General features: G+C 38.5%; 1 non-coding gene across 1 annotated transcript; it reads left to right on the plus strand.

The window, feature by feature from the left end:
• The first annotated feature begins 2,050 nt into the window (after window positions 1-2,050).
• On the plus strand, window positions 2,051-2,157 carry LOC112534937. Its single transcript, XR_003079157.1, has one exon. It is a non-coding gene; the product is annotated as a small nucleolar RNA R71 (small nucleolar RNA).
• Window positions 2,158-25,170: the final 23,013 nt, after the last annotated feature.

The following is a 25,170-nucleotide window of genomic DNA, read 5'->3' on the forward strand; positions in this document are numbered from 1 at the left end:
AATTCAGAAAGCAAAAATAGATTCGGGAATGCCTCCTGAAGGCGCTTCTTTTTGTTCGATTCGTTTAGCTGGACTCTGGATCAACATTCCTGCATCGCGGGCAAATTAAGAAGGTAGGCTCAATGTAAGTTGGGGCTCGAGGCATATAAGCGCAATGAAAAGGTCCGATGTGTGCAGTAGATGACCAAGGAGGTGCTCTCTGGACCGATTTGGGATGTCCATTCATCCACTCCGAATTTCGGCTAAATGACCTGTCAAAAACAAACTTGCAACTACCCTTTTCGGGTCTATCACAGCACAAAGTCTCATATTGATACAAGTTATTTTTTTCAGATGAATAACACATACTAGTAGGGGAAGAAACATGTATAGCATCATCCATTTGTACATCTTGTGATTGTTTATTACATGCAAGATCAATTCCATCAATACAACAAATGGCATGAACATGGTCGGTGGAAGAACTATCAAATGAGGGTAAACTAAAAGTGACACAGTCGTCCCCTACATTAAGTTCTAACTTCCCCTCAAATACGTCTATTTTAGCTCTAGCTGTGGCAAGGAAAGGTCTCCCCAAAATTAATGGTACACCATGCTCATTGTCCATATCCAAAACCACAAAGTCCACAGGGAATATGAACTTATCTACCTTAACTAGCACATTTTCCACAATTCCCCTAGGAAGCTTAACAGAACGGTCAGCTAATTGAATGCACATCCTAGTGGATTTTGCCTCCCCCAAACCTAGCTTATTGAACAAACTAGTGGGCATGACATTTATGCTAGCCCCCAAATCAGCTAATGCATCATCAACACATAAATTACCTAAAGTGTAGGGAATAGTGAAACTCCCTGGATCGTGACGTTTCTCTGGCAACTTGCTCTGAAACACCGCTGAGCACTCCTCATTGTCGAACATAGGCGACCTCCTCCAACTTCCTTTTTCTGCTAAGTATGTCCTTTAAGAACTTAGCATACTTCGACATCTGCTCCAATGCATCAATAAAAGGCAAGTTAATATGCAGTTGTCTAAAAATATCTAAAAACTTACTAAACTGCTCTTTCACCTCTGCTTGTTTAGCTCTAGCAGGATAAGGAATCTTAGGTTGATATTCCCTGACTGGAATTGATTTCACCTTTGTCCCTCAGGTTCCCTAACCTTACCGCTTGCCTTAACCTCGCACATCAATAGTGGGCGTCATAAAAAACAGGCTTAGAATGAGCTGAAACTAACTTACCCGAACGCGAAAGTGATGGCGCTCACGTGCTCCCCTCGGGTTAGACTCAGTGGTGCTCGAGCGCCTCGCCTTCGGATAACATCTGTAGGATTTGGCCAATATGGGTCTCCAAGTTCTGAATTGAGGCCTGCCGGTTCCTAAGTGCACTATCACCATCGGAACCTCATCTCCGTAGACGCTATAAACTTCATCATAAGCTCCTCTAAATTTGACTTCTTTTCTGGTAGAGGAGGAGCTTATGTGCCTACCGAATGTTGCCGCTGCTGATGAAGTCTCTAAAAACCAGGTGGACCCTGAGCGTTATTGTTCCTCCAACTGAAGTTGGGATGATTGTGCCACCCAGGGTTGTATGTATTGCTGTAAGGATCGTTCTGCTGCCTTGGGGCATTCCCCATATAATCAACCTGTTCAACATCAGAAGACATAGCATAATTAGATGGAAAAGTAGTAGAGGATGAAGCAAACATACCTCCCGTGGTATAGTTCATACTGTAATGCGGGCCACCACAAAACTCGCAGCCCAACGCTCACGCATGAACTGCAAGATCCGGAGTTGGTCGATCTTCTTGGCTAGAAGCTCCACTTGAGCTGCCAAGGTTGCTGTAGAGTCCACTTGGTTGACCACTCCCTGTCTTCCTGGTCGACTCCTAGAGGATTGCCATTGATAGTTGTTCATGGCCATTTCCTCTATCAGGTTCTGAGCCTGCTTGGGCGTCTTACTATTTAGCGCCCCACCTGCTGCAGCATCCACCATCTGCCTCGTTGCAAGGTTCAACCCGCTATAGAAGGTCTGAACCTGCATCCACACTGGCAATCCGTGATGTGGGCAGCATCTCAAAACATCCTTAAATCTCTCTCATGCATCGTACATGCTTTCATCATCAAACTGCACAAAAGAAGATATGTCATTTCTAAGTTTAGCAGTTTTAGCGGGAGGAAAATACTTATATAAAAATTTTTCGGCCAACGCCTTCCAGGTAGTGATCGTCTGTTGTGGAAGAGATTACAGCCATCTCTTTGCTCTATCCCTCAAGGAAAATGGAAACAATCTCAGCCGAATGGCATCATCGGTTGTTCCATTTATTTTGAATGTGTCACAAATCTCCAAAAAGTTGGAGATATGTGCATTGGGATCGTCGCTGGGCAATCCTCCAAACTGCATGCTTTGTTGTATCATCTGGATAACATTGGCCTTTATCTCAAAATTGTTGGCCGCTATAGCAGGTCTGACTATACTCGTTTTCGTCCCATCTAAAGAGTGTCGAGCAAACTCGTACATAGTCCTTTGATCATCATCGGCCTGGGGGTTGAGGTTCTCCATCGCGTCAGTTCCTTGAACCTGAACCGTAACTCTGTCCTCCTCCTCAATCACCGCAAACGCCGTCTCAATAATCCGAGAGCGCCCGGTCGATAAAGGTGCTATTGGATCAGGGTTAGAGCTCCTGGTCATATACTACCTGAAACCGACAACTAAACAACCACCAATCAATCAAAAAAAAATATAACAATAAATGATAATAAAAATAAAGAATAAATGAATAAACAAATAACGACTAAATTAACACAAAAATAATTCACTTTAGTTCACTACATCGTCACACAAGAACGCGCCAAAAACTTGATGGGCTCTTTATGCAACCTACACCTAAGGCAGTGAACCTACCGATGCAACCTAGCACTAGTGAGTATCAAGGTCGTATCCCTGGAGATCGGGTGAACCTAGAGTTACTACTATTTACTATGTTATCTAGTCTGAAATAGGGTGTGAAAGTTCTAACGTACCAGCTAATGGTTATGAGTGCAAATAAGTAAATGAAGAACAACGGACAATCAAAAGACAATTGCAAAGAGAGAAACAAACCCAAAAGGGAGCCTAAGTAATGGAATTCTAAAAATGGATTGTACGGATTACCGATCTTGCTTACCCGTGCCTAAATCCTGAATTGAATCCCGGTTCCTCTCTCGAGCTTACCGGATTCCTAAACCTGCACTAACCTAATGGAATCTCTTCCTATCGGATTACTACAGATTAGCATTAAGCATGATTTAAAACTATTAAGAGTTATTAGTTCTTAATCCGGTGAGTAAATCAACATTATCTCTAAGTGTTAACTACCAGTTCTTACTATTCAATGTCCAATTGTAACAAGCATTTCTCAATATCAAGAAACAACCTAATAAACAATTAATCCAACGTCTCAAATTAACTGAATCAAACTTTTATTACTGAATAGCAAGAAGATTGCAAGAATGACAATTATAAAAACTAACAATTAAGCATAATCCATCAATAAAGGTGAACCCTAATGGATTCAAAAGATCTAGCTACTCATGTTCATGGTTAAAGCAATTAGGGAACAAAATAAGGAAAAACAAATTAAAGGCATGTACACCCTTCTCTTTCAAGCTGAAGGAGAAACCCTAAAATTGCAAAATTCGAAATCTCAAACCCTAGTTGCCTCTTGAATGCTCCCAAAGTTTGTCTTGATCTTCAATTCGATGTTGGAACAAGTGAAATCCCTCCTTCAATTGATGAATCTCTCAAGGTCTACAATTGAGGTATAGGAAATAATTGATTAAGTGTGTGTCTTGGAATTGAGTCCAGAAATCGTCCCCTCCTCCAAAAGAACTCAAAATTGCCTATGTAGTTGATTCAGCATGGCCAGAGTCCAGTCATGATGATTCAAAGACGGCTAGAGTCCAGTTGTGATGATTCAAGACGCCGAGTCCGTGCAAGGTCAATCTATGGAGTCTGTCACGACTCATTCCAAGTCGTGCCTAAGCTGGTGCTGAGCCACCACAGGCCGTGCTGGAGGCCGTGGTGGCTACGGAAGTCGTGCTGAAATGCCACAATTGGGGATAGCCTCTTGGTAATTCAGCACAACCGGCTCAACCCTCGGGGTGCTAGTTCTCACCCAATTTGATGGATTTTGGTCCGTAATCACACGTATTTCCCTCAATTATTGATGGTGTCCTTCGAAAATGACCTGAAACGAGAAAGGAAACAAAAGATAGGTGATTCTAGCATAAAACGGGATAATCATGCATAAAAATATAAATAATCGGGCATGAAAACATGTGTAGTATGATGCTTATCAACGTGCTTCATACTAAGCCATGTTATTTGTCACTTTAAAGTCCAATCTCTTGGCCGTTAGCAGCATCTCTCCTTCCGACGTGATCAGGACTACTCCTAACCCTACACCTTTTGCATTCACAGCTCCATCAAATTACATCTTCCATTCTTGGATCTCGATTGCCCTAAGATTTTCATTAGAAAAAATCCAAAACCCAAGGATAATCTCCCTCGATTGCATTATAAGCTAAGAATTCTGCTACAGCCCTACCCTTGACTACCTTTCTTAGTGACGTACTTGATATTGAACTCTATTAGAAGCACCAACCATCTTGCTAGCTTTCCTATAAGAGACAGAGCTTCAAACATATACTTTAGTGGGTCTATTTTTGAAATTGCTTACACCCTATAAGACTAGAAATAGTTTCTCAATTTCCTCGTAGCTCATATCATGCTAGATAGGTCTTGTCCATGAGGTTATAGTTTGAATCATACCATAGCAATTTCTTATTGAGATAGTAGACTGCATGCTCCACGTCATTAGGCCCACACTATGGTACCATTGCCCCCATGACTTCCTCTTCCAAGGCCAAATATAGAATCAATGGCTTACCATCCTTCAGCAGCTTCATTAGATACTCCTTAATTCTATCGAAGGCTTTCTGCTAGTGCTTATCCCACACAATAGCTTGGTGTTTCCTCAAAAGCTTAAATATGCGATCACAAAACCATTGTGAGCTTAGAAATGAACCTGCTAATGCATTGCAGATGTCTTAGAAATTCTCTTACCTCTTTCTCTGTCTTCAATGGTGGCATCTCTTGAATAGCTTTTACCTTGTTCGAATAGATCACTATTCCCCGCTGGGTCACTATGTGCCTTAGCAGTTTCCTTAATGTTACTATGAATGCACTCTTCTTTGGATTAAGCCTCAAGTTATACCTTTTCACTCGTCCTAATAACTTATCAAGAGCCTGGAAAATGTCCTTCCCTTGTTTCAGACTTTACCATCATATCGTCTACGTACACCTCCACCTCCTTGTGCTTCATGTCATGAAACAAGATAGTGGCTACTCTTTGATAAGTTGCCCCAACATTATTTAGTCCAAAAGGCATAACCTTATAATAGTACGTACCCAACTCGATGATGAATGCCGTCTTTAGCTTGTCTACTACTGCCATCATGATCTGGTTGTACCCGGAGAAACCATCGGTGAAAGAGTACATTGCACTTGAAGCAGCACTGTCGACTATCACATTTATGTGAGGAAGGGGAAAATCATCTTTAGGGCATGCCTTGTTTAGGTCCTGATAATCCATGCACATCCTAACATTTCCATCATTCTTTTGGACTAGGACGATATTCGTCAACCATTTAGGATAGTTGACTACATCAAGGAAATTGACGTTTACCTGCTTAGCTACCTCCTTTCGAATATTCTTTGCCCATTTCAGCCTTAGCTTTCTCATTTTTTGCTTAATTGGCTTGATGTGTGGATAGGTTGGAATATAATGCTCTGCTATTTTTCTATCTAATCCTGGCATGTCATTGTAAAACCAAGCAAATACTTTTTTTTATTTTTACTATTATTTTTTCTAATTCTCTCTTCTACTCATGAGTTATATCATGAGCTATTGAAATATTCCTTGGATATGCATTTGTGCCTAAATTAAATGAATCAAATTGGATGGAATTAATGTCAAATATGTACATGTCTTGATTATTAAAATGCATACTACCATAAGGAAAAACATCCCATAAGTAAGCAAAATTGAAGTTTGTATCATTGATCTTAGAAATAAAAGAAACATCATCCTCATAAAGATTTGACGTTATTACATCATCATAGATCAATGATATGCTCCTCTACCAGAGCAGCTAGCTCTTACTGACTTTGCTTTTCTAGCAGGGATATGAACACCTCTAGCTTCAGCTCCTCTACCTTGGTGGTAAACTTCTCTTGGACCTCCTTGATTCTCAGCTTGACCATCATGCCGATGATCAGGTTCTTGAATATCTTGAATCCTGGTATGTTAATCCTAACTATTGTAATAGGTTTGGGCTCCCCATAGTAGGGTTTGTCCTCTTCGAAAAATACATCTTTTAGAGTCTTACCCTTTGGTTTGCCATTATCTTCATCCTAGCAATGACCTAAACCATGTCGAGTTTTCTGACCTTTGAAGTTCGACAGCTCTATGACACCTTGCTAGTTCTTTCCTATCCCCATTCCAAGCATGAAATCCATCTTCTTAAACATGCTGGCAACTTTAGGATCTATATAGTCCTCATAGAGAAAAATAACTTGGAATCCAGTAAGGGCTTCCAACTCCTTGACAACTTCTTGAATGGACGATATAACCTTACCACCTTCAGCGTTAACAGTCACTATTTCGCTTTCATGAGGGAACTTGACCTTTTGTTGTACAGTGGAAAGGACTCCTCCCAAGGCATGATGCCATGGCCTTCCTAATAATAAAGAAAAGGTTGATAGTGAATTCCATCTAGATTCAGTGGGACCTATTTTTACTAGTGTTGTAGACGTCCCCTCCACAACTTTCTTGTTCTTGTCCTAAGCCCTTAGAACCATATTTGATGGTTTCAAGTCTTTTGCAATCATGTTTAACTTAGGGAGTATGCGAGATGGACACACATTGATGGTTGACCTATCATCGACCATCATACATGGAGTCCTTATCCCTTTGACCTCTGCTGCTATATAGAGAGCCTTGTTGTGGTCTCTCCCCTCGAGTGGTTAGTCTTCATCCGAGAAAGTGATCATCCCGATGGTCTTGTCAGTTACCATTTTGATCATCTCCTTGGGGGTTAGCTACTATACTAATACTTATACCAGACAAGTTCTGGATTAAGGCTTTTCTGTGATCCGATAAGTGCATTAGTAGCTCCCAAATGTCAGCCATCTTCTTATCCTTCTTCAATTTCTCTAATAACCCATTATCCCCTTCTTTCGGTGCTTTCTTGACTTATCTTAACTCTTGTACCCTTGTGTCCTCAACCTTAATCAGTAGCTTAGCTTCTTTATCGGAGTCACTGTCTGCCTAGATATCCTTTGCCCTAGTGTCTTGGACTTCACACGCATTCCCAGAACTATACCAAATGTTGATAGCCATTATCGACTTCTTCTCACCTTCCTTCCAAACCTCTAGGACACAAGGTTCACAAGCTGCTTGATCATCGTCTGACCCCTAGCCACTTAACAATATCATCAATTTGAATGTCAACCGATAGGGGCCTTGGAAAGCAAACTTTGAAGTCAAATTTGCTCGAGGGCTACCTTAGGTCTTCACATTCATACCGAGGAAGTTGCTCAACTTGCCATTCCACACATTCAATTAAGTTTTGAATATCATGTTTGAGACGGTTGCACTGATCTGTTACATGCTCGAAAGCCTGGTGATACTCACAATATTGGCCATTGTGAGGTTTAGGACTGCTTTTCATGATTGGGACTTGAGTTTCCCGCTCTACTTTAGATGTTGGAACACCACGAATAATGGTGCCCCCAGCTCGGTGAAGGTTCTTTATGGGCTATTTAGCTCTAGCTCGAGTTGGGATATGTCTTGGAAAAAGTTCATGACCTCCTCTTTGCTGAAGTCAGGGGTGATCATGGACACTTGGTTTGGGCATGGTGCATTATTGTAGTTTAGTAGGGGATTTCTTCTAGTATCGGGGCTAGTCTAGATCGGTTAGTTTTCCAGTATTGATGAGGTCTTGGATTTCATGTTTCAACCGGATGCAATTATTTATGTGGTGGCTAGGTGCTTGGTGGAATTTCCAGAAGGTGTTGGGTTTGTAATTGGGTGCATTAGATTAGATAGGTTTTTCAAGGTGGTCGGTTGGAGCATGCCATTTTGTACTAAACTCTTAAGATCTTCGAGGGAGGTTACTGAAGTTGGAGAACTTCCTCTGTTGCTGGAAAAAATTCACATATAAAGTCCTGCTCCCTCTAGCTTGGTAATTCAGCCTTCCACCAATTCGCTTAGCCTTCCTTTTGTCAATTTTGATTTCTTTGACCTAAAGCCTGTCATCATATAGGTCCATGAAACTCTTTCAGTTCATCATCTAAAGCCTTTTGACCCATCCTGGAAGAACAATTCGGATCATCATACGAACTTTGTCCTCTTTAAAGGGCTTGTTTTTATCAACCTAGCCTTATTCCTCCACCTACCCAAGAAATCAGAGAAGGACCCGTTTGGCTTTTGCTTGGTGGACTCGAGGTCCCTAATTGACACTTCCAACTAAGTATTATAGTTGTATTGCTTAACGAAAGAGTTACTTAAATCACGCCATTCAACTTTAGCGAATTTTTGCTAAACCATGTTACCAGTTTAGAGCGGGTCCTTCTAGAGACAGTACACAACTTGACAATTTGAGTCATACTTAGCTAAGTAGTTCCCATGATGGTGACATACTACTTTAGATGAACCTTCGAATTACAAGTCCCGTAGAACTTGTTCATCTCAGGCATCCTGAACTTTGTAGGCAGCTTATCTTTGCCTTTCAACACCAATGCTTTAAAATATAGGTTAGGTCCAACCCTTTGATTTCCAGCATGCCTTGCATCTTGTCAAGTCTAGCGCTCAAGCCACTCACAGCTTCATTAGTAGCAAGGGTAGTCTCCCTTTTGGCTTGATCTAGTACGAATTCGTCGAGATCTTAATGATTTTGGGGCACCCTTCTCCTAGTAAAGTCTTTAGCATTAGCATTGGCAATGGTAGCAATTTCAACAACAATTATAGTCGGATAAACAACTATAGGAGCAACTGGGTCAATCGGGCAATAAGTAGGGCTTAGTTTGCAGTCATCCCAGCCAAAAGTTGTTGGAGCTCCTCCTAGATCATACCCTTTAGATCATCAACAACAACATTCTTGAGGATCTCAACATCTTGTTGATTAGCTCTTTTGTTGGCCATCTCAGATATAGCTCCAGTCTTGCTAGTAGAAGCTTGATGTCTTAGCTTTTCGAGAAGCTCTATCACGGTCCGAATACTTGGTTAGATAGGTAATCTTTCTAGCCTTTCGTTGTCTTGCCTCTTCCAACCTAAAGGAGTGTCTATATGGCTAAAAATCAAAGGGTTAGTATGATGCATGCGATGCATGATGCACATGATATGCACAAAGATAGAAAGAAAGGTTAGCATACAGAGAGTTATTTATACAAAACATCCTTCCAACCTTATTTCTCCCACACACAGTTCATGGTGAGTCTTTTTTCTTTAGGATTTTGGGTTTAGATTTTTTATCAATAGGGGATAGTAGGCCTGACGCGCATGTCCTAAGCTCTCAAAGCATATTTAAAATAAACAAAGCAATGTTTCTCAATATAAGTATAAAGCTTGCATATTTTGGGCTTGAGGCCTGATTCCTCATTACAACATGTCAGGTCCTCTTAAGTCTAGCCCATTTTATTAGGCCTAACCCAGGTTTAATTTGTTAATCTATTTTATTAATTGATTATGTACAAGGCAAATTATGTTTTGGTTACACCCTTTAAGCCTACATGGACTACTTAAATCAAGAGACATCCTAATCTAAATAATATGAATCATGTTATACATTCAAAGATAAACCTAATCATTTTTCTAAATTCATAAATCAACATAAAGAAACTAGTAGGGGAAGAGTGATGTTGATGATGTGGATGTAGGGGAACCCTTAAGTTGTCACCGTAGATTTTTGTTCTACGAGTCTCAAGAGATGAGGAAGTAGTTGAATCAAAGATTGGCTGAGAATCCAATTTTTCTTGAGATCTAAAAAATCACAATCCTTCTAAAAAAAAAGGTTTCCTAATCTGAGGTTCTTTCTTAGTGATTTCTTAAAAGAAAACTCTTTATATTTAATACATAGGATTTTCTCTCAAAAATCTCTATTTTTTTAAAGACTGTTGCCAATGCATAATGATTGTAGCTAACCTAGACCTGCAGCATAATGATGCTTATTAGGCTAGGGTTTAGAAACCTTAAAAGAATATAGCGATAAACTTCAACCTTTTTTTATTCTTTTAAAAGGAAAATGTATTTTATTTAATCGGTCGATAATATCTAATAAATACCTCTTAAAGATCTCAATAATTATCATAGAAGACTTTCTAGAAACTTATTTATATATTTTTGGGTGATTCAAAGTCAAAATACGTGTAAAACGGTGCTAAATCTCAAAAAATAGTAATCTGACATTATGTTGAGCCGACCGGCTGGACATAGTGCCGATTCGGCTCTATGTAGAGCGACTTGACTATATGTAGAGAATTGGCTTTGTGGGCAAAAAAATTTAAAAATTTTAATGATTTGGTCCCTAAACTTGCGGAAACTACCGTTTTTACCCCTCAAAGTTAATTTTTTCTATTAATTAAACCGAAATTAATTTTAGCTCAATTATTCTCAACCCTAACTTGGATTCGCCTGCCCTCAATCTCCCGAGACTCAAGAAAGGGAATAACTTTCATCATAGAGTTTTTCGTGATTCCCTCGATATCTAGATTTGGGAAATGGGTGTTGATATCTTCATAAAGATCAGATGTTATAACATTAGTTTATTCATAGAATACATCAATGATATTTCACTCAACTAGAGCAGCTAAACGCTGTGAACTCAAATTCTTTAGCAGGCAGATGAATTCCTCCAGTTTTAACTCTTCGACCTTTCTTGTGACCTTCTTTTGGTCGTCCTTGATGCTTAGTATAACTATTATGTCAACGATAAAATTCTTGAAGATCTCAAACCTTGGCACCTCAATCCCAACTATTGTAATAGTCTTGGGCTCCCTAGAGTAGGACTTATACTCCTAGACAAAAATTTCTTTTAAAGTTTTACCCTTTGGTTTGCCCTCATCTTCATCCTCCTAGTACCCTAAACCATGTCGGCTTTTTTATCCTTTGAAGTTTGGCAATTCTGTAATTCTCTACTGATTCTTCCTTAGGGCATGAAGTCCATCTTCTTGAACATGCTCACCACCTTCATATCCATATAATCCTCATAGAGGACAACAACCTGAAACTCGGTCAAGGCCTCAAGGTCCTTAGTAGCTTCTTGGATAGCCGAGATGACCTTGCCACCTTCAACGTTAATGGTGATTATCTCTCCTTCGTTAAGGAATTTGACTTTCTAATAAAAAATGGAAGGAACTTCTCTTAGGACATGAAACCATGGCCTACCTAATAATAAAGTAAAAGTTATTGGGCTATCCAGCACAGTGAATTCGACCTAGGACTCTATAAGACTCATTTTTACCAGTGCTGAGAATCTCCCTTCCACGTCTCTTTTAGTCTCGTTATAGGCTCTTATGACCATGTTAGACTATTTTAGGTCTCCAGCAGTCACTCCTAGTTTAGGAAGTATGCGAGAAGGAAAAATATTGATAGTTGACCCATCGTCTACCATCACACATAGAGTCATTTTTCCTTTTACTTCAGCCGCAATGTAAAGAGTCTTGTTATGGTCCCTTCTCTCTAGTGGCAAATCTTCATCCGGAAAGTAATCATCTCGGTGGTTTTGTCAGTTACCATTTTCATCATTTCCTTTAGGGTGGCTATTATGGTTATGGTGATGCTAGACAAGGATTGAATTAGAGCCTTTTTATAGTCTTGTGAGTGCATCAATAACTCCTAGATGTCGGTAGTCTTTTTGTTCTTCTTCAGCTCTTTTAACAGCCCATTGTCCTTTTCTTTTGGCGCTTTCTCGACCTACTTCAGCTCTTGTGCCCCTTATCATTACATTAACCACTAGCTTAGCTTCTTTGTTAAAATCACTGTCTGCCCAAATATCTTTGGCACCGCTGTCTTGGACTTTGCACTCATCTCTAAAACTGTACCAGATGTTTGTGGCCATGGCCGACTTCTTTTCACCCTCTTTTCATACTTTTAGGAGGCAACAATCACCCATTTCTTGCTCCTCGCTATCTGATCCCCGACCATTCGGTATAATATCCTCAATTCAAATGTCACCGAAAGACGCCTCGAATAATAGACCTTGAAGTCGAACTTGCCCGAAGGCTGCCCTAACAATTCTTCACACTCATCTCGAGGAGCTTGCTCTACTCGCCAATCTCTATATTCTATCAGGTCCTGGATTTCTTACTTAAGAAGATTGCACTAATCCGTCACATGCCCAAAAGTATGCTGATACTTACAGTATTGACCATTTTGAAAGTTAGGACCACTTCTCGATGATAGGGGCTTGAGTTTTCTGCTCCTTACTAGGTGTTGGAACACCATATATAATGTTGCCCCCAGCTCGGTAAAGGTTCTCCGTGGGCTTTTTGGTTTTGGCTCTGGTTTAGTTTCAAGTAAGAGTTTGTCTTGGAAGGAATTCATGATCTCCTCTTCACTGATTCAGGAGTGATCTATATACCTAATTTGGGGGTGGTGTGCTGTTATAGTTAGGCAGGGGGTTTCTCTTAGTGTTAGGTTGGTCAGGGACGGTTAGCTTTCCGATGTCAATGAGGTCTTGTATTTTTTATTTTAGGCAAATACATTTGTCAGTGTGTGTGTCCGGGTGCTTGGTGGAATTTGTAATAGGTGTTTGGTTTGTATCTAGGTGTGTTTGGTTTTGGAGGGTTCTTGAAGGTAATGGGATGGAGCAGGCCATTTTGTACCAGCCTTTTAGAGATTTTCGAAAGAGGCTACTTGAAATTGGATAATTTTCTTTAGTTATTGGACAGCATTCACATCAAGAGTTATGCTCCCTCTAGCTTGATAATTTGGCCTCTCACTAGCTTGTACATTCTTCCTTTCATCATTCTCGATTTCCTTAACCTAAAGCCTGTTATCATATATTTCCATGAATGTCTTCAGATTCATCATCCGAAGCCTCTCAACCAAAGCTAGAAGAATGTTGTGGACCACCATATGAAGTTGGTCCTTCTCAAAAGATTTGTTCTTATCAACCCAGCCTTATTCCTCCACCTGGTTAAGAAATCAGAGAAGGATTCATTCGATTTTTGCTTAGTGGACTCAAGATCCCTTATTGACACTTCGAGATTAGTATTATAGTCATATTTCTTGACAAAGAATTATATAAATCTCGCCATTTGGCTTTAACAGACTTTTCCAATGCATGGTACTAGTTTATAGTAGGTCCCTTTTAATGATAGTACAAATAGCTTTACAACTTAGGTCTTACTCAATTCAATAGTTCCCATGATAGCAGCATACTACTTCAAGTGAATCTTTGGATCCAGTCTCATTAAACTTGTTCATCTCGAGCATTCTGAATTTCGCTGGCAACTTGTCCTCATCCGTCAAAACTAACTCGTCGAAATCAGGTCGGGTCCAACCCTTTGATTTTTGGTATCCCTTGTATCTAGTCAAGCCTTGCATTCAAGCCACTCACAACCTTATTAGTGGCAAGGGTAGTCTCCCTCTTGACCTAGTCTAGTATAAACACATCGAAATTCCAAAAAAACTAGGGCATTGCTCTCCTAGCCGGATCTTCAGTATTAGTAACAACTGCAACTATATTAGCAACAATAGTTTTAGTAGTGATGGATACTGAGTCAATAAAAGCATGAGGATTAGCTATCGCAGAGGCAGCTGGTGCAACTTGAGTAGCAGGTGGGACTTGGTTTGCAGCCATCCCAGCCAAAATTTGTAGGATCTCCTCCCAAATCACACCCCTCAGATCCCCGATGACAACATTCTTGAGGATCTCGATATCCTGCTCATTAGCTCTTTCGTTAGCCATCTTAGGTTAGCTTTAGTCTTGTTCAAAAAATACTGATATCTTCGTCTCTCGAGGAACTATAACACCGACCAGATCTTCGATAAAATTGGTATCCTCTCTAGCCTACTGCTCTCCTATCTTTTCTAACCTAAAGGAGAATCTATATGGCTTCAAAACAAAGAGTTAGTATGATGCATGATGCACGTGTAATGCATAATATTAAGAACTAGCAATCATAAAGAAATTTACAATCATCCTTCCAACTTTATTACTCCCGCACACGGTTCAAGGTGAGTCTTTCTTCCCTACGATTTTGGGTCTGGGCTTACTATCAACAGGGCTTAGTAGTCCTGATGTGCATACCAAAAACTCTCAAAGCAAATTAAAGCAAACAAGTTGATATTTTCCAATATAAGTATAAAACCTATATATTTTTGGGCCTAAGGCCTAACTACACATGTCTTGGGCTTAGGTCCTCCAAGATGTGGATTTAAACACCTATAGAGGAAAATATCTTATATAGAAAGAAATTATGTTCCTAAAGGAACTGCTGTCATTACCATGAGTTGAGTTTTGGCTAAGGATAAAAGGCTGCCACAAGTAAAAATATCCTTTCTTTGCTCGTCTCCCCACTTAAGGGCCTATAAGACAAAGGAAATTTACTTATTACTTGTAAGTGATGGTTAGCTAGTGTCATAATTCTAAGGTTCATAATTCTCTAGGACACTTTTACTAATTGAGTGCCGTTTCTAGAATCCATAAGGAAGTTTCACCATATCCAGAGATGGATCTGAAAGTCAACTTCCTTATTTGTGTATCCTTATTTTTACTTTTATTGTTTAATGGGCGATTCCCTATAAACACAATAATTATATCTTTAAACTAACCACTACAGCATGTGAGGTCCATCTAAGTCTAGCCCATTTTAGTTACACCCAAAGCCATTTATGTTGTTAGCTTATTGTTTACTATTTGGTTACGTATGAAGCCTACTTACTCTAGACCAATTATAAGTTATGCTTCTAATTTCCAAGTATTTATCCTAAGTGGAGTATCAATTGCATGCCAAGGCCCAATTTGCTCATCCTACTTTAAGTGGATTGATTGACTAAGTTTAAGAACATGGCAAAGCCCACTTAAGACTACATGGATTTTAGCTTAAGCCCAATTTACCATCTCTTTAACCTAATGGACTACAGATTTCATGCCAAAGTCTGATTTAAGGCGTAAGTCTAAATGTCTAATTTTGATTAACAATTAGATAATCAATTATTTTCCATACATCACTAAAATAAAGCGAAAAATAAAGAAAGCAGATAAATCTAACTATTATAGTCCTTCCTACAACTAATAGACTGAAAACAACTAATTTAGGTATAAATATGCAAAAATGCCAAAAGGGGTCGAAAATCTGCAAATTAGGGCAACTTCCAAGAACTGCCGATTAGGTGACAATACTGAGTCGATTGGCACAACGCATAGATGATCAGCTAGGCTACTGCTCAAGCCAATTTCGCTTAGTTTAAAGACAAAACACATCAAATATTATTAGTATATGCAAAAAGGCATGAAATAAAGAAATAAAGCAATTGATTTTAAAGCAAGTACATCTAAAGCTACCAAAAACAAACTTAAAGTAGACATAAACCTTTTCATGTAAAATCCTATCATATGGATCTAAAACTAGATTTAATCATGATCAAAACAAGGCAATCCTAACATGTTATCCTACACATATGATCATCAAACTCAAAACCCAAAAAAGAACACGTTATCATATTCAAAACCCACTAGGCATACAAAAGCATGTAAGATTACTACAACTCTATATCTAAACATACAAAAAAAATATTAAAAATAATCATCAATCCATCCTAACATGTTTCTAATGACATAAAATTAAAAGAAAAGAGTATAAATAGTGCTGATGATGTTGGACTTGGGAACCCTCAAGTTATCACCGTATTGTACTGATCCTCGAGTCTTAAGTGATGAGGAGGAGGTAGAATCGAATATAGATATAAATCCAGAGTTTTTAGGGTTTGTCTCTAATGTTTGATTGTTGAAAATGTTTTTTTCTTGCTTTTGGAAAACCTACTGTCGTTCTATAAGAGTTACTAAAAAGGGAGTTCTTAATTACTATCTCTTGCTCTTAATCACTATTAGCTACTAATGATTGCTTTATTAATTATTAACAATAGCTAGTAATGTTAACCCTAAACCAAGAGACTTCTCTTTCTATTTATAGAGGTAAGTTATAGGAAATCTGATAATATGGATGATTAAAAATAAGTTATTTTTTATTTATCGGATATTCTGTTTGATAAATATCAAAATAAAATCATTTTAAAATTCAAATTATTATCGATAATAGGTTCTAGAAGGTGTGTTAAATTGAGTAAATGCATAAAATGACGTTCAAAACCAAAACGGGGACTAATCGGGACTATATAGAGCCAATCAGCTCTATATAGTGCCGACCAGCTCTATGTTAAGCCGATCAGCTCTAGGTAAAGCCGATTCAGCTATATGTAGAGTCGATTGGCTCAAGGGCCAATAAGTTTTGAATTTTTTGCATTTTAGTTCGTGTACTTTCAAAATCTGCAATTTCACCTCCTAAACTTAATTTTTTCTATCAATTTAGTTTAAATTGATTTTAGAAAAATAATCTTGGTTCGACTATTCACAACACTAATTGGGATTTGCCCGCCCTCAACTTCTCAAAATTTGATAAAATTGGTAACTTTTATTATCAGATTTTCTATAATTCCCTCGATATCTAGATTCGAAAAACATGTGCTAAAAAATGTAATCATACAGATCTAGAGAGACCAATTTGAGCACGTACACTGGCTCAATGCAGCTCTTAAGAGACAGTTCTTCGTCATCGACGGAGACTAAAGGGTAAGTAAACAAAACCATAATACAAAATGTATAAGATGTATGCATGTATATTATGTAATGCAATATCTTATCCTTCGGGTTTTCTTTTTTCATAAAGGGACCACGATGGCTTGCAGGGATGGTGGATGCCTGTCACAACCCGATCTGTGGGCCCGTGACCGGCACTAGGGAATAGGTAGGCTTAAGGCCACCAAATCCCGTAGTAAGCCTGACTATTCACTAACTCAATCAAATTAAAATCTGAACTCAATTCTAAGCACTTTTTCCACAATTAATCTTAACCATCAAATTCTACATATTTAATTCGGTCTGCGAGTATAATTAGGCAAGACCTGAATTTACATAAAATTACAACTGCTAAGTCTAAAATTTCTACTGCGGAGAATCTAAAATTTTTACAAGTCAAACATACCAAAATCAATTACATCAACCCGATGATGAAGGAGTCGGGTTGCTAGATAAGAACTGCGGGAAGACTAACAATCACCTGAAAAACAGTGAAATTGAGACTATTAGTCTCGAGAGCGAGTTAAAATCATATATCCAAAACCAATTTCAAACACTTCAATAACACATTTATTTAATTTGAAATAAACATTAAGTCATGCAAAAATATACGTGTCATGCCATGCTTAAATAAAAAAATAACTTTCACATACTACGGGATAGAGTACTTCAGTAGAACCCTAATTCCAACACTAACATCTCGACTCTCTCATTCCAACAGAACTAGTGCCCAGAGAGCAAAGCTCGACCAGGGTCCTTGACTCCATTCTGGTCACTTAATTATCACTATCAGTCTTAGCCTTTAGGCTCTCTTACTCCAATAAGACTGGCGTCTAGAAAGCGAAGCTCGACTAGGGTCCTTAACTCCAGTTTGGTCACTTAGGTTTCCAAATAAGCCAGCGCCCAGAGAGCAATGCTCGACCAGGGCAAGTCGTAAATTTACCTTTTAAAAATTTACAAACCTTTACCCCTTTATTATTTGTCTCTGATTCATACCGGCACAACTCATCAAATAGCATGTTCTACAGCCATCCTATCCCGAGTCAACATAAAAAAACAAACCATAATGTAGTAAATGAAACATATATGAATAGTAATTAAATAAATAATTAAAATATTAAATCATTTAATCAGAACTATCACGTAAGAATCTTAGCATGACAGGTGAATAGATATATGACTTTAACTCATAGATCTAACAACCTCCTAGCTTTGCTCCGATGCCTCGGGTGGAGAGAGCCCAAACCGACAGATTATCTAATCAAGGAAAACAATTTAATCAATAACATTGAGACATTTGATAATTAACCCTAGGTGTAGAGTCCTAGGATTGACTATCTAAAAAATTCAACTCAGGTAAATTCTATCAAAAATTTGGCAGAACCTCCCTTAAACACGGACGTTTACCCCCGGTAAAATGGGTCCAGGACCTGCCAAAAAACACTTCAAATATTTCAACAATTTATTCTAACGACAGTCGGGTCCCCAAGACTTCACTATTTTTCCCGACTCCGCCACACATCATAAATCACGACTAATGGCAGACAGTCCGACAATTAATTATTTTAACTCACAACATTTTTCAAATGCTCAACACAATTTAATAAACACATAAATTTTACCAATGAAGTCTAAAATCAACGGGCGAGAGAATTACCGAGACGCTTAATCGTTCGGACGACTCGCCTCCAACCGCCGGAGTCCGATCGACGATCCGAATACACCAACGGACTCGTCACGACGCGCTGATGACGATTCCAACTTCCGTTCTTCCGATCCGACCCCCGATCATCCGGAGAAATTTACGAACGATCTCGGCCGTTGATTTTCAAACGGAGTCTGATCGCCACGAAACTAGTGCCATTAGAAAGCTTGAGTTGAGAAGAGTCTGGATATGCCCTTCGATCAGCCAAAGCTCGCCGGAGCTCACCAGACAAGTTGAAAAATGCCGACTGCCACCCACTTTCTCTCTCCACTGCAACTACTAACTCCAGCCACTATTTGCGACACCGTCACTGCCAAAATGAAGCTCAGGCCGAGGGGAGTCGATCGCCACCCTACTCGGATGCCAAATCCATCGGAAACGCCATGCATGACGTTGACAGCCGGTGCCTCCTCTCTTTTTTTTTCGGTGCGCTGTCGTCGCCGCCGGCTCTTCCGCCAGCTACCGCCTCCGTTCCTCGAGCTTGACGGACAACAGCTCCCCCTCTCTCCTTCTTCCTTCTTCCCTGACGACCACTCCCTCTCTCTTTCTTTTCTTTCTTTCCTTTTCCTATCGACATTTGGTCCCTGAACTTTTCTTCTTTACCATTTAGTCCCTCAACTCTTGTAATTACTAACAATTTTATCCTGCAAAATTTCTGATTAACCCTTAAACTTTTCTTAACTTTTCAATTAAGCCCCTAACTATTTAATTTGGGCCAAAATAGAATTATTAAAAATATATAATTACTTATTTACCCTTGCTTTTAAATGTATTAAAATTATCAAAAAGCCCTTGCAAACATATTTAATTACAAAAATACCAAACATACAAGTTTTCATTAAAACCCCATATTAATAAAATTATATTTTTAATCTTTATTCCAAAATAAATTTTCAATTTAATTCTAACACAATTAATTTAATTAATCAACTGCTAAATATTTTCCAATTAAAATTTAACACCATTAGCTAATTAAAATGCCCTTTTCCCCAATAATTCTTTTATAAAATATCCTTTACTAATTCTTTCATAACTTTCAATATAGAAATTAATTTATATATTCATATTGGGAAAAAATTGAATGACCGAAAATATAATCCATTTTTCAAAGAATTTACTTAATTAATTTCTTAAAAATTAAACTAATTGGATATAGAAAATAACTACCGTATTTGTCTAGCATTAAAATTCCATTTAAATCATTCCAATTAAACCAAATAAAAATAAAGTAAAATTTATTTAAATAAAAACTCATTTATTAATTATTATCAATTATTAAAGGAAAATTCTGGGTATTACATTCTCCCCCCCTTAAGAAAAATTCGTTCTCGAATTTTAAAAGAAAAAGGGGTTCATATTAAAGTTGAACTAATGAGAATGGGAACCTCTCATCTCGGGTACTTTCCTCGACAGAGAAAAATTCAACCACAAGACGCATCGATAAAACCTTTGAGCAAAACTGGCGAACCTGACAATCTGCGATCCTGACTTACTGCTCCTCGAAAGTCAAATCTTCACTTACTTCCACACACCGAGGTTGCAACACAAGCGATAGATCGAAAGTACACTTCCTCAACACAGACCTACGAAATACTGGATTGACTTGCTAGAAAAATTTGGCGGCAAGTCAATCTTGCATGCCACCTCAGCAATCCTGCCGATAATTCCAAGAGTTCCACCCAATAAGGGCTAACTCGCTTTTCTTACCAAACCGCATCACTTTTTGCATAAGAGACGCTTTAAGAACACATACTCGCTAATACAAATCTCCATGTACTCCCACTTCGGGTTCGCACAACTCCTCTGCTTCCTGAAAGCTGTCTTCAGCCCCTCGCGAGAAAGAATCTTCTCTAAAATATTTGGACTAACTCGGGTCTCGCCAAAAATCCATTCGCCCAATTCCTTCCTAATGACGTGTCCCTTGCACGTACAGAATATCCTTAACATCCACATCACATCATCCACATCACATCACCCACATCACATCATCCATCTAGTTGCGATAACCGATACAAAAACATGTCATCCTGACACAAAATTCCTCTTCGACTGAAATCGAGAAGTCTCCTCTATAATCCAACATGGGGCCTATTGCGCCACAGATTCATTCTTACAGTAACTCAGCTTGTCCTCTAAAGAACCCCAAGCTAACACAATTTACTTTGAAAGATTTACTTATTTATTTGCTTTATAAAATTTATTATATTCTAAAAAAATACTTTTATAAAATCATAAAATCTCTAGTGATTTTCTTCATATAAAATTCTACAAGTATGATGATGCCCCCTATCACTAAGGGTTGCAATTCACGATGTATGATGCATGCCAAAATGAGTATGGAATTGTGCATGCCTAATAATGAAATGCAATAATGACTTCTTTCGGGACTGGGAGCAATATTGTATTTTAAAATACTTTGTTCTATTTAGAAAAATAAATAGTGTTTGCTTAAACTTCTCTGGATTTCGAGCGTCCAAAAAATACTCCTACCACCATTCTTAAGCTTCTTACAACCATAAAACTTAACCATATATGCTCTGATCTCTGCTCGATTCCCACGCACTAACTTTAGTGCTACTCATTAAGGCGATGCTTGATACGATGATGAGGCAGTTCATGACACGATTGCAACTACACTCTACACTAATTTTGACGGTGGTGCCTACCATCAAAACAACAATTGAAGCATCCAAGGCCGGTTTGCACTAATCACTTGAAGAAAACGGCACGAGTCTACCGCGCTTCTGATTTTGCTATCGCTACAACACTCATTTTCAACACAGCATCAAAGACAAGCTCACGAGAAAAGAATGATAGACTCTCTAACAGTGAAAGTTGAGACACTGGAGTCAATGAAAATAAACAAGACAGACTTGATCCTAGCTCCGCAGTACCAAGAATCGTAACCTAGGTCGATGGAAATCTAAACCTAAGCTCTGATGCCAACTTTGTCATGACCCGATCTTTGGGCCCGTGACCGGCACTAGGGAATGGGTAGGCTTAAGGCCACTAAATCCCTTAGTAAGCCTGACTATTCACTAACTCAATCAAATTAAAATCCGAACTCATTTCTAAGCACTTTTTCCACAATTAATTTAACCATCAAATTCTACATATTTAATTTGGTCTGCTAGCATAATTAGGCAAGACCCGAATTTACATAAAATTACAACTCCTAAGTCTAAAATTTCTACTGCAGAGAATCTAAAATTTTTACAAGTCAAACATACTAAAATCAATTATATCAACCCAATGATGAAGGAGTCAGGTTGCTAGATAAGAACTAAGGGAAGACTAACAATCACCTGAAAAACAGTGAAATTGAGACTGTCAGTCTCGAGAGTGAGTTAAAATCATATATCCAAAAACAATTTCAAACACTTCAATAACACATTTATTTAATTTGAAATGAACATTAAGTCATGCAAAAATATACGTATCATGCCATGCTTAAATAAAAAAATAACTTTCACATACTGCAGGATGGAGTACTTCAGTAGAACCCTAATCCCAACACTAACATCTCGACTCTCTCATTCCAACAGAACTAGCGCCCAAAGAGCGAAGCTCGACCAGGGTCCTTGACTCTAGTCTGGTCACTTAATTATTACTACCAGTCTTAGCCTTTAGGCTCTCTTACTCCAATAAGACTGGCACCCAGAGAGCGAAGCTCGACCAGGGTCCTTAACTCTAGTCTGGTCACTTAGGTTTCCAAATAAGCGGACGCCCAGAGAGCAATGCTTGACTAGGGACCTTTACTCCAGCAAACTCTCTCTACTCAGCCTAGAGAGTAATGCTTGACCAGGGCAAGTCCTAAATTTACCTTTTAAAAATTTATAAACCTTTACCCCTTTATTTTTTGTCTCTGATTCATACCGGCGCAACCCATCAAATTAGCATGTTCTACAGTCGTCCTATCCCGAGTCAACACGAAAAAACAAACCATAATGCAGCAAATGAACCATATATGAATAGTAATTAAATAAATAATTAAAATATTAAATTATTTAATCAGAACTATCACGTAAAAATCTTAGCATGACAGGTGAACAAATATATGACTTTAACTCACAGATCTGACCACCTCCTAGCTCTACTCCGATGCCTCGGGTGGAGCGAGCTGAACTGACGGATTATCTAATCACGGAAAATAATTTAATCAATAACATTGAGACATTTGACAATTAACCCTAGGTGTAGATTCCTAGGATTAACTATCTAAAAAATTCGACTCGGGTAAATTCTATCAAAAATTTGGCAAAACCTCCCCTAAACACGAACGTTTACCCCCCGTAAAACAGGTCCAGGACCTGCCTAAAAATACTTCAAATATTTCAACAATTTATTTTAATGGGAGTCAGGTCCCCAAGACTTCACTATTTTTCCCGACTCCGCCACACATCAAAAATCATGACTAATGGCAGACAGCCTGACAATTAATTATTTTAACTCACAATATTTTTTAAATGCTCAACACAATTCAATAAACACATAAATTTTACCAATGAATTCTAAAATCAACGGGCCAGAGAATTACCGAGATGCTTAATCGCTCGGACGACTCGCCTCCAGTCGCCGGAGTCCAATCGATGATCCGAATGCCCCAACGGACTCGACATGACGCGCTGATGGAGATCCCAGCTTCCGATCTTCCAATCCGAACCCCGATCATCCGAAGAGATTTACGGACTATCTCGGCCGTCGATTTTCAAATGGAGTCAGATCGCTACGAAACTGGTGCCATTGGAAAGCTTGAGATGAGGAGAGTCTGGATATGCCCTCTGATCGGCCAAAGCTCGCCGAAAAAGCCAAAAACGCCGGCTGCCACCCACTTTCTCTCTCCACCGTAACTACCAACTCCGGCCACCATTTGCGACACCGTCACCGCCAAAATGAAGCTCAGGCCGAGGGGAGTCGATCGCCACCTGACTCGGCTGCCAAAACCGCAGGAACTGCCATGCATGGCGTTGACAGCCGACGCCTCCTCTATTCTTTTTTTTTTCGGCGCGCTGCCAACGCCGCCTGCTGGAGCCGCCGGCTCTTCCGCCAACTACCGCCTCCATGCCACGAGCTCAGCGGACAGCAGCTCCCCCTCTCTCCCTCTTCCTTCTTCCCCGACGACCACTCCCTCTCTCTTTCTTTTCTTTCTTTTCTTTTCCTATCGACATTAGTCCCTGAACGTTTCTTCTTTACCATTTAGTCCTTCAACTTTTTTAATTACTAACAATTTCATCCTCCAAAATTTATGATTAACCCTTAAATTTTTCTTTAGCTTTTCAATTAAGCCCCTAACTATTTAATTTGGGACAAAATAGAATTATTGAAAATATATAATTACTTATTTACCCTTGCTTTTAAATGTAAAATTACCAAAAATCCCTTGCCGACATATTTAATTACAAAAATATCAAACATACAAATTTTCATTAAAACCCCATATTAATAAAATTATATTTTTAATCCTTATTCCAAAATAAATTTCCAATTTATTCCTAACACAATTTGGAATGCTTGCATTTTCTCATCATACATATTATGTGCATTTACATTTAATCATTGGGCATATGATAGTATATTAAAAATATTTTTATTTTATGAGAATAGATATATATTAATTATATGTAGAGAATAAGAAGCATGATATTAGATTATTAATTTAGATAAGTTGATTAAGTACTTAGGTTATATGTATTAAGCATTAAGACTTAATTGAACCAATAGTTGAATGTTAAATAAATAGATTGGACTTAAAAGATACAATTAAAAGTTAGTACCTATGTATGGTTAGTAAGAATTAATTTAGGATGATAAAGCTAGTTTAAGTAGGTGGTGGCATTGAGAGATGAATCTTGGAAATTGGAACCATGAGCAAGCTCATTTTACCTCTTCATTTCTCTAAAATTTATACATGGCGAAAAACTCAAAATTTGGAACAAGAGAGAGGAGTGAAATACCTAGAAAAACTTAAGATTAAGATAGGATTTTACCAACTATTGAAGGAGCCAAGCTAAAGCTAAAGGATTTAAGCATATTAGCAACCCAAAAGCTGAAATTGGTGAGTTGTTACTTGAGTATTATTAATTTGTCATTAGGGTTCTTGATTATAAATTGGGAAAACTTCAATTGATGCTTTCATTGATTAATTAAAGGTCTGATTATCATGAATTAGTAGAGTATTGAATGATTGCATAGAGATTAAGCTTGATTTAAGTTTAAGTATGTCAAGACAGAAAACTGTCAAAATTCCAGCAACCTTGATATTCTGTATTTTGGGCATAACATGCATTATATAAGTCCAAATTAAGCTTAATTGGTGTCTATGGAAATTTTGAAGAGTCCTATATAACTTTGTAGTTTTGTGATTTTGCTATGTTTGCCGTTTTGGTTGCTTAAATTGAGCAAACAAATTGCTGCTCGGTACAACTAGCTGTATGACCCTTGCTCAGTAATTTGGGAATAATTCAATCTATAGAAGTCGGAATTGAGTAATTTTTCTTGCAGATGAAACTAGACGCATTAAAGTATATGTCTATTTAATACGAGATTTTTGTATTAAGCCAATTT

The sequence above is a fragment of the Ricinus communis genome, chromosome 2 (genome assembly GCF_019578655.1).
Source record: "Ricinus communis isolate WT05 ecotype wild-type chromosome 2, ASM1957865v1, whole genome shotgun sequence".
Lineage (NCBI taxonomy): Eukaryota > Viridiplantae > Streptophyta > Magnoliopsida > Malpighiales > Euphorbiaceae > Ricinus > Ricinus communis.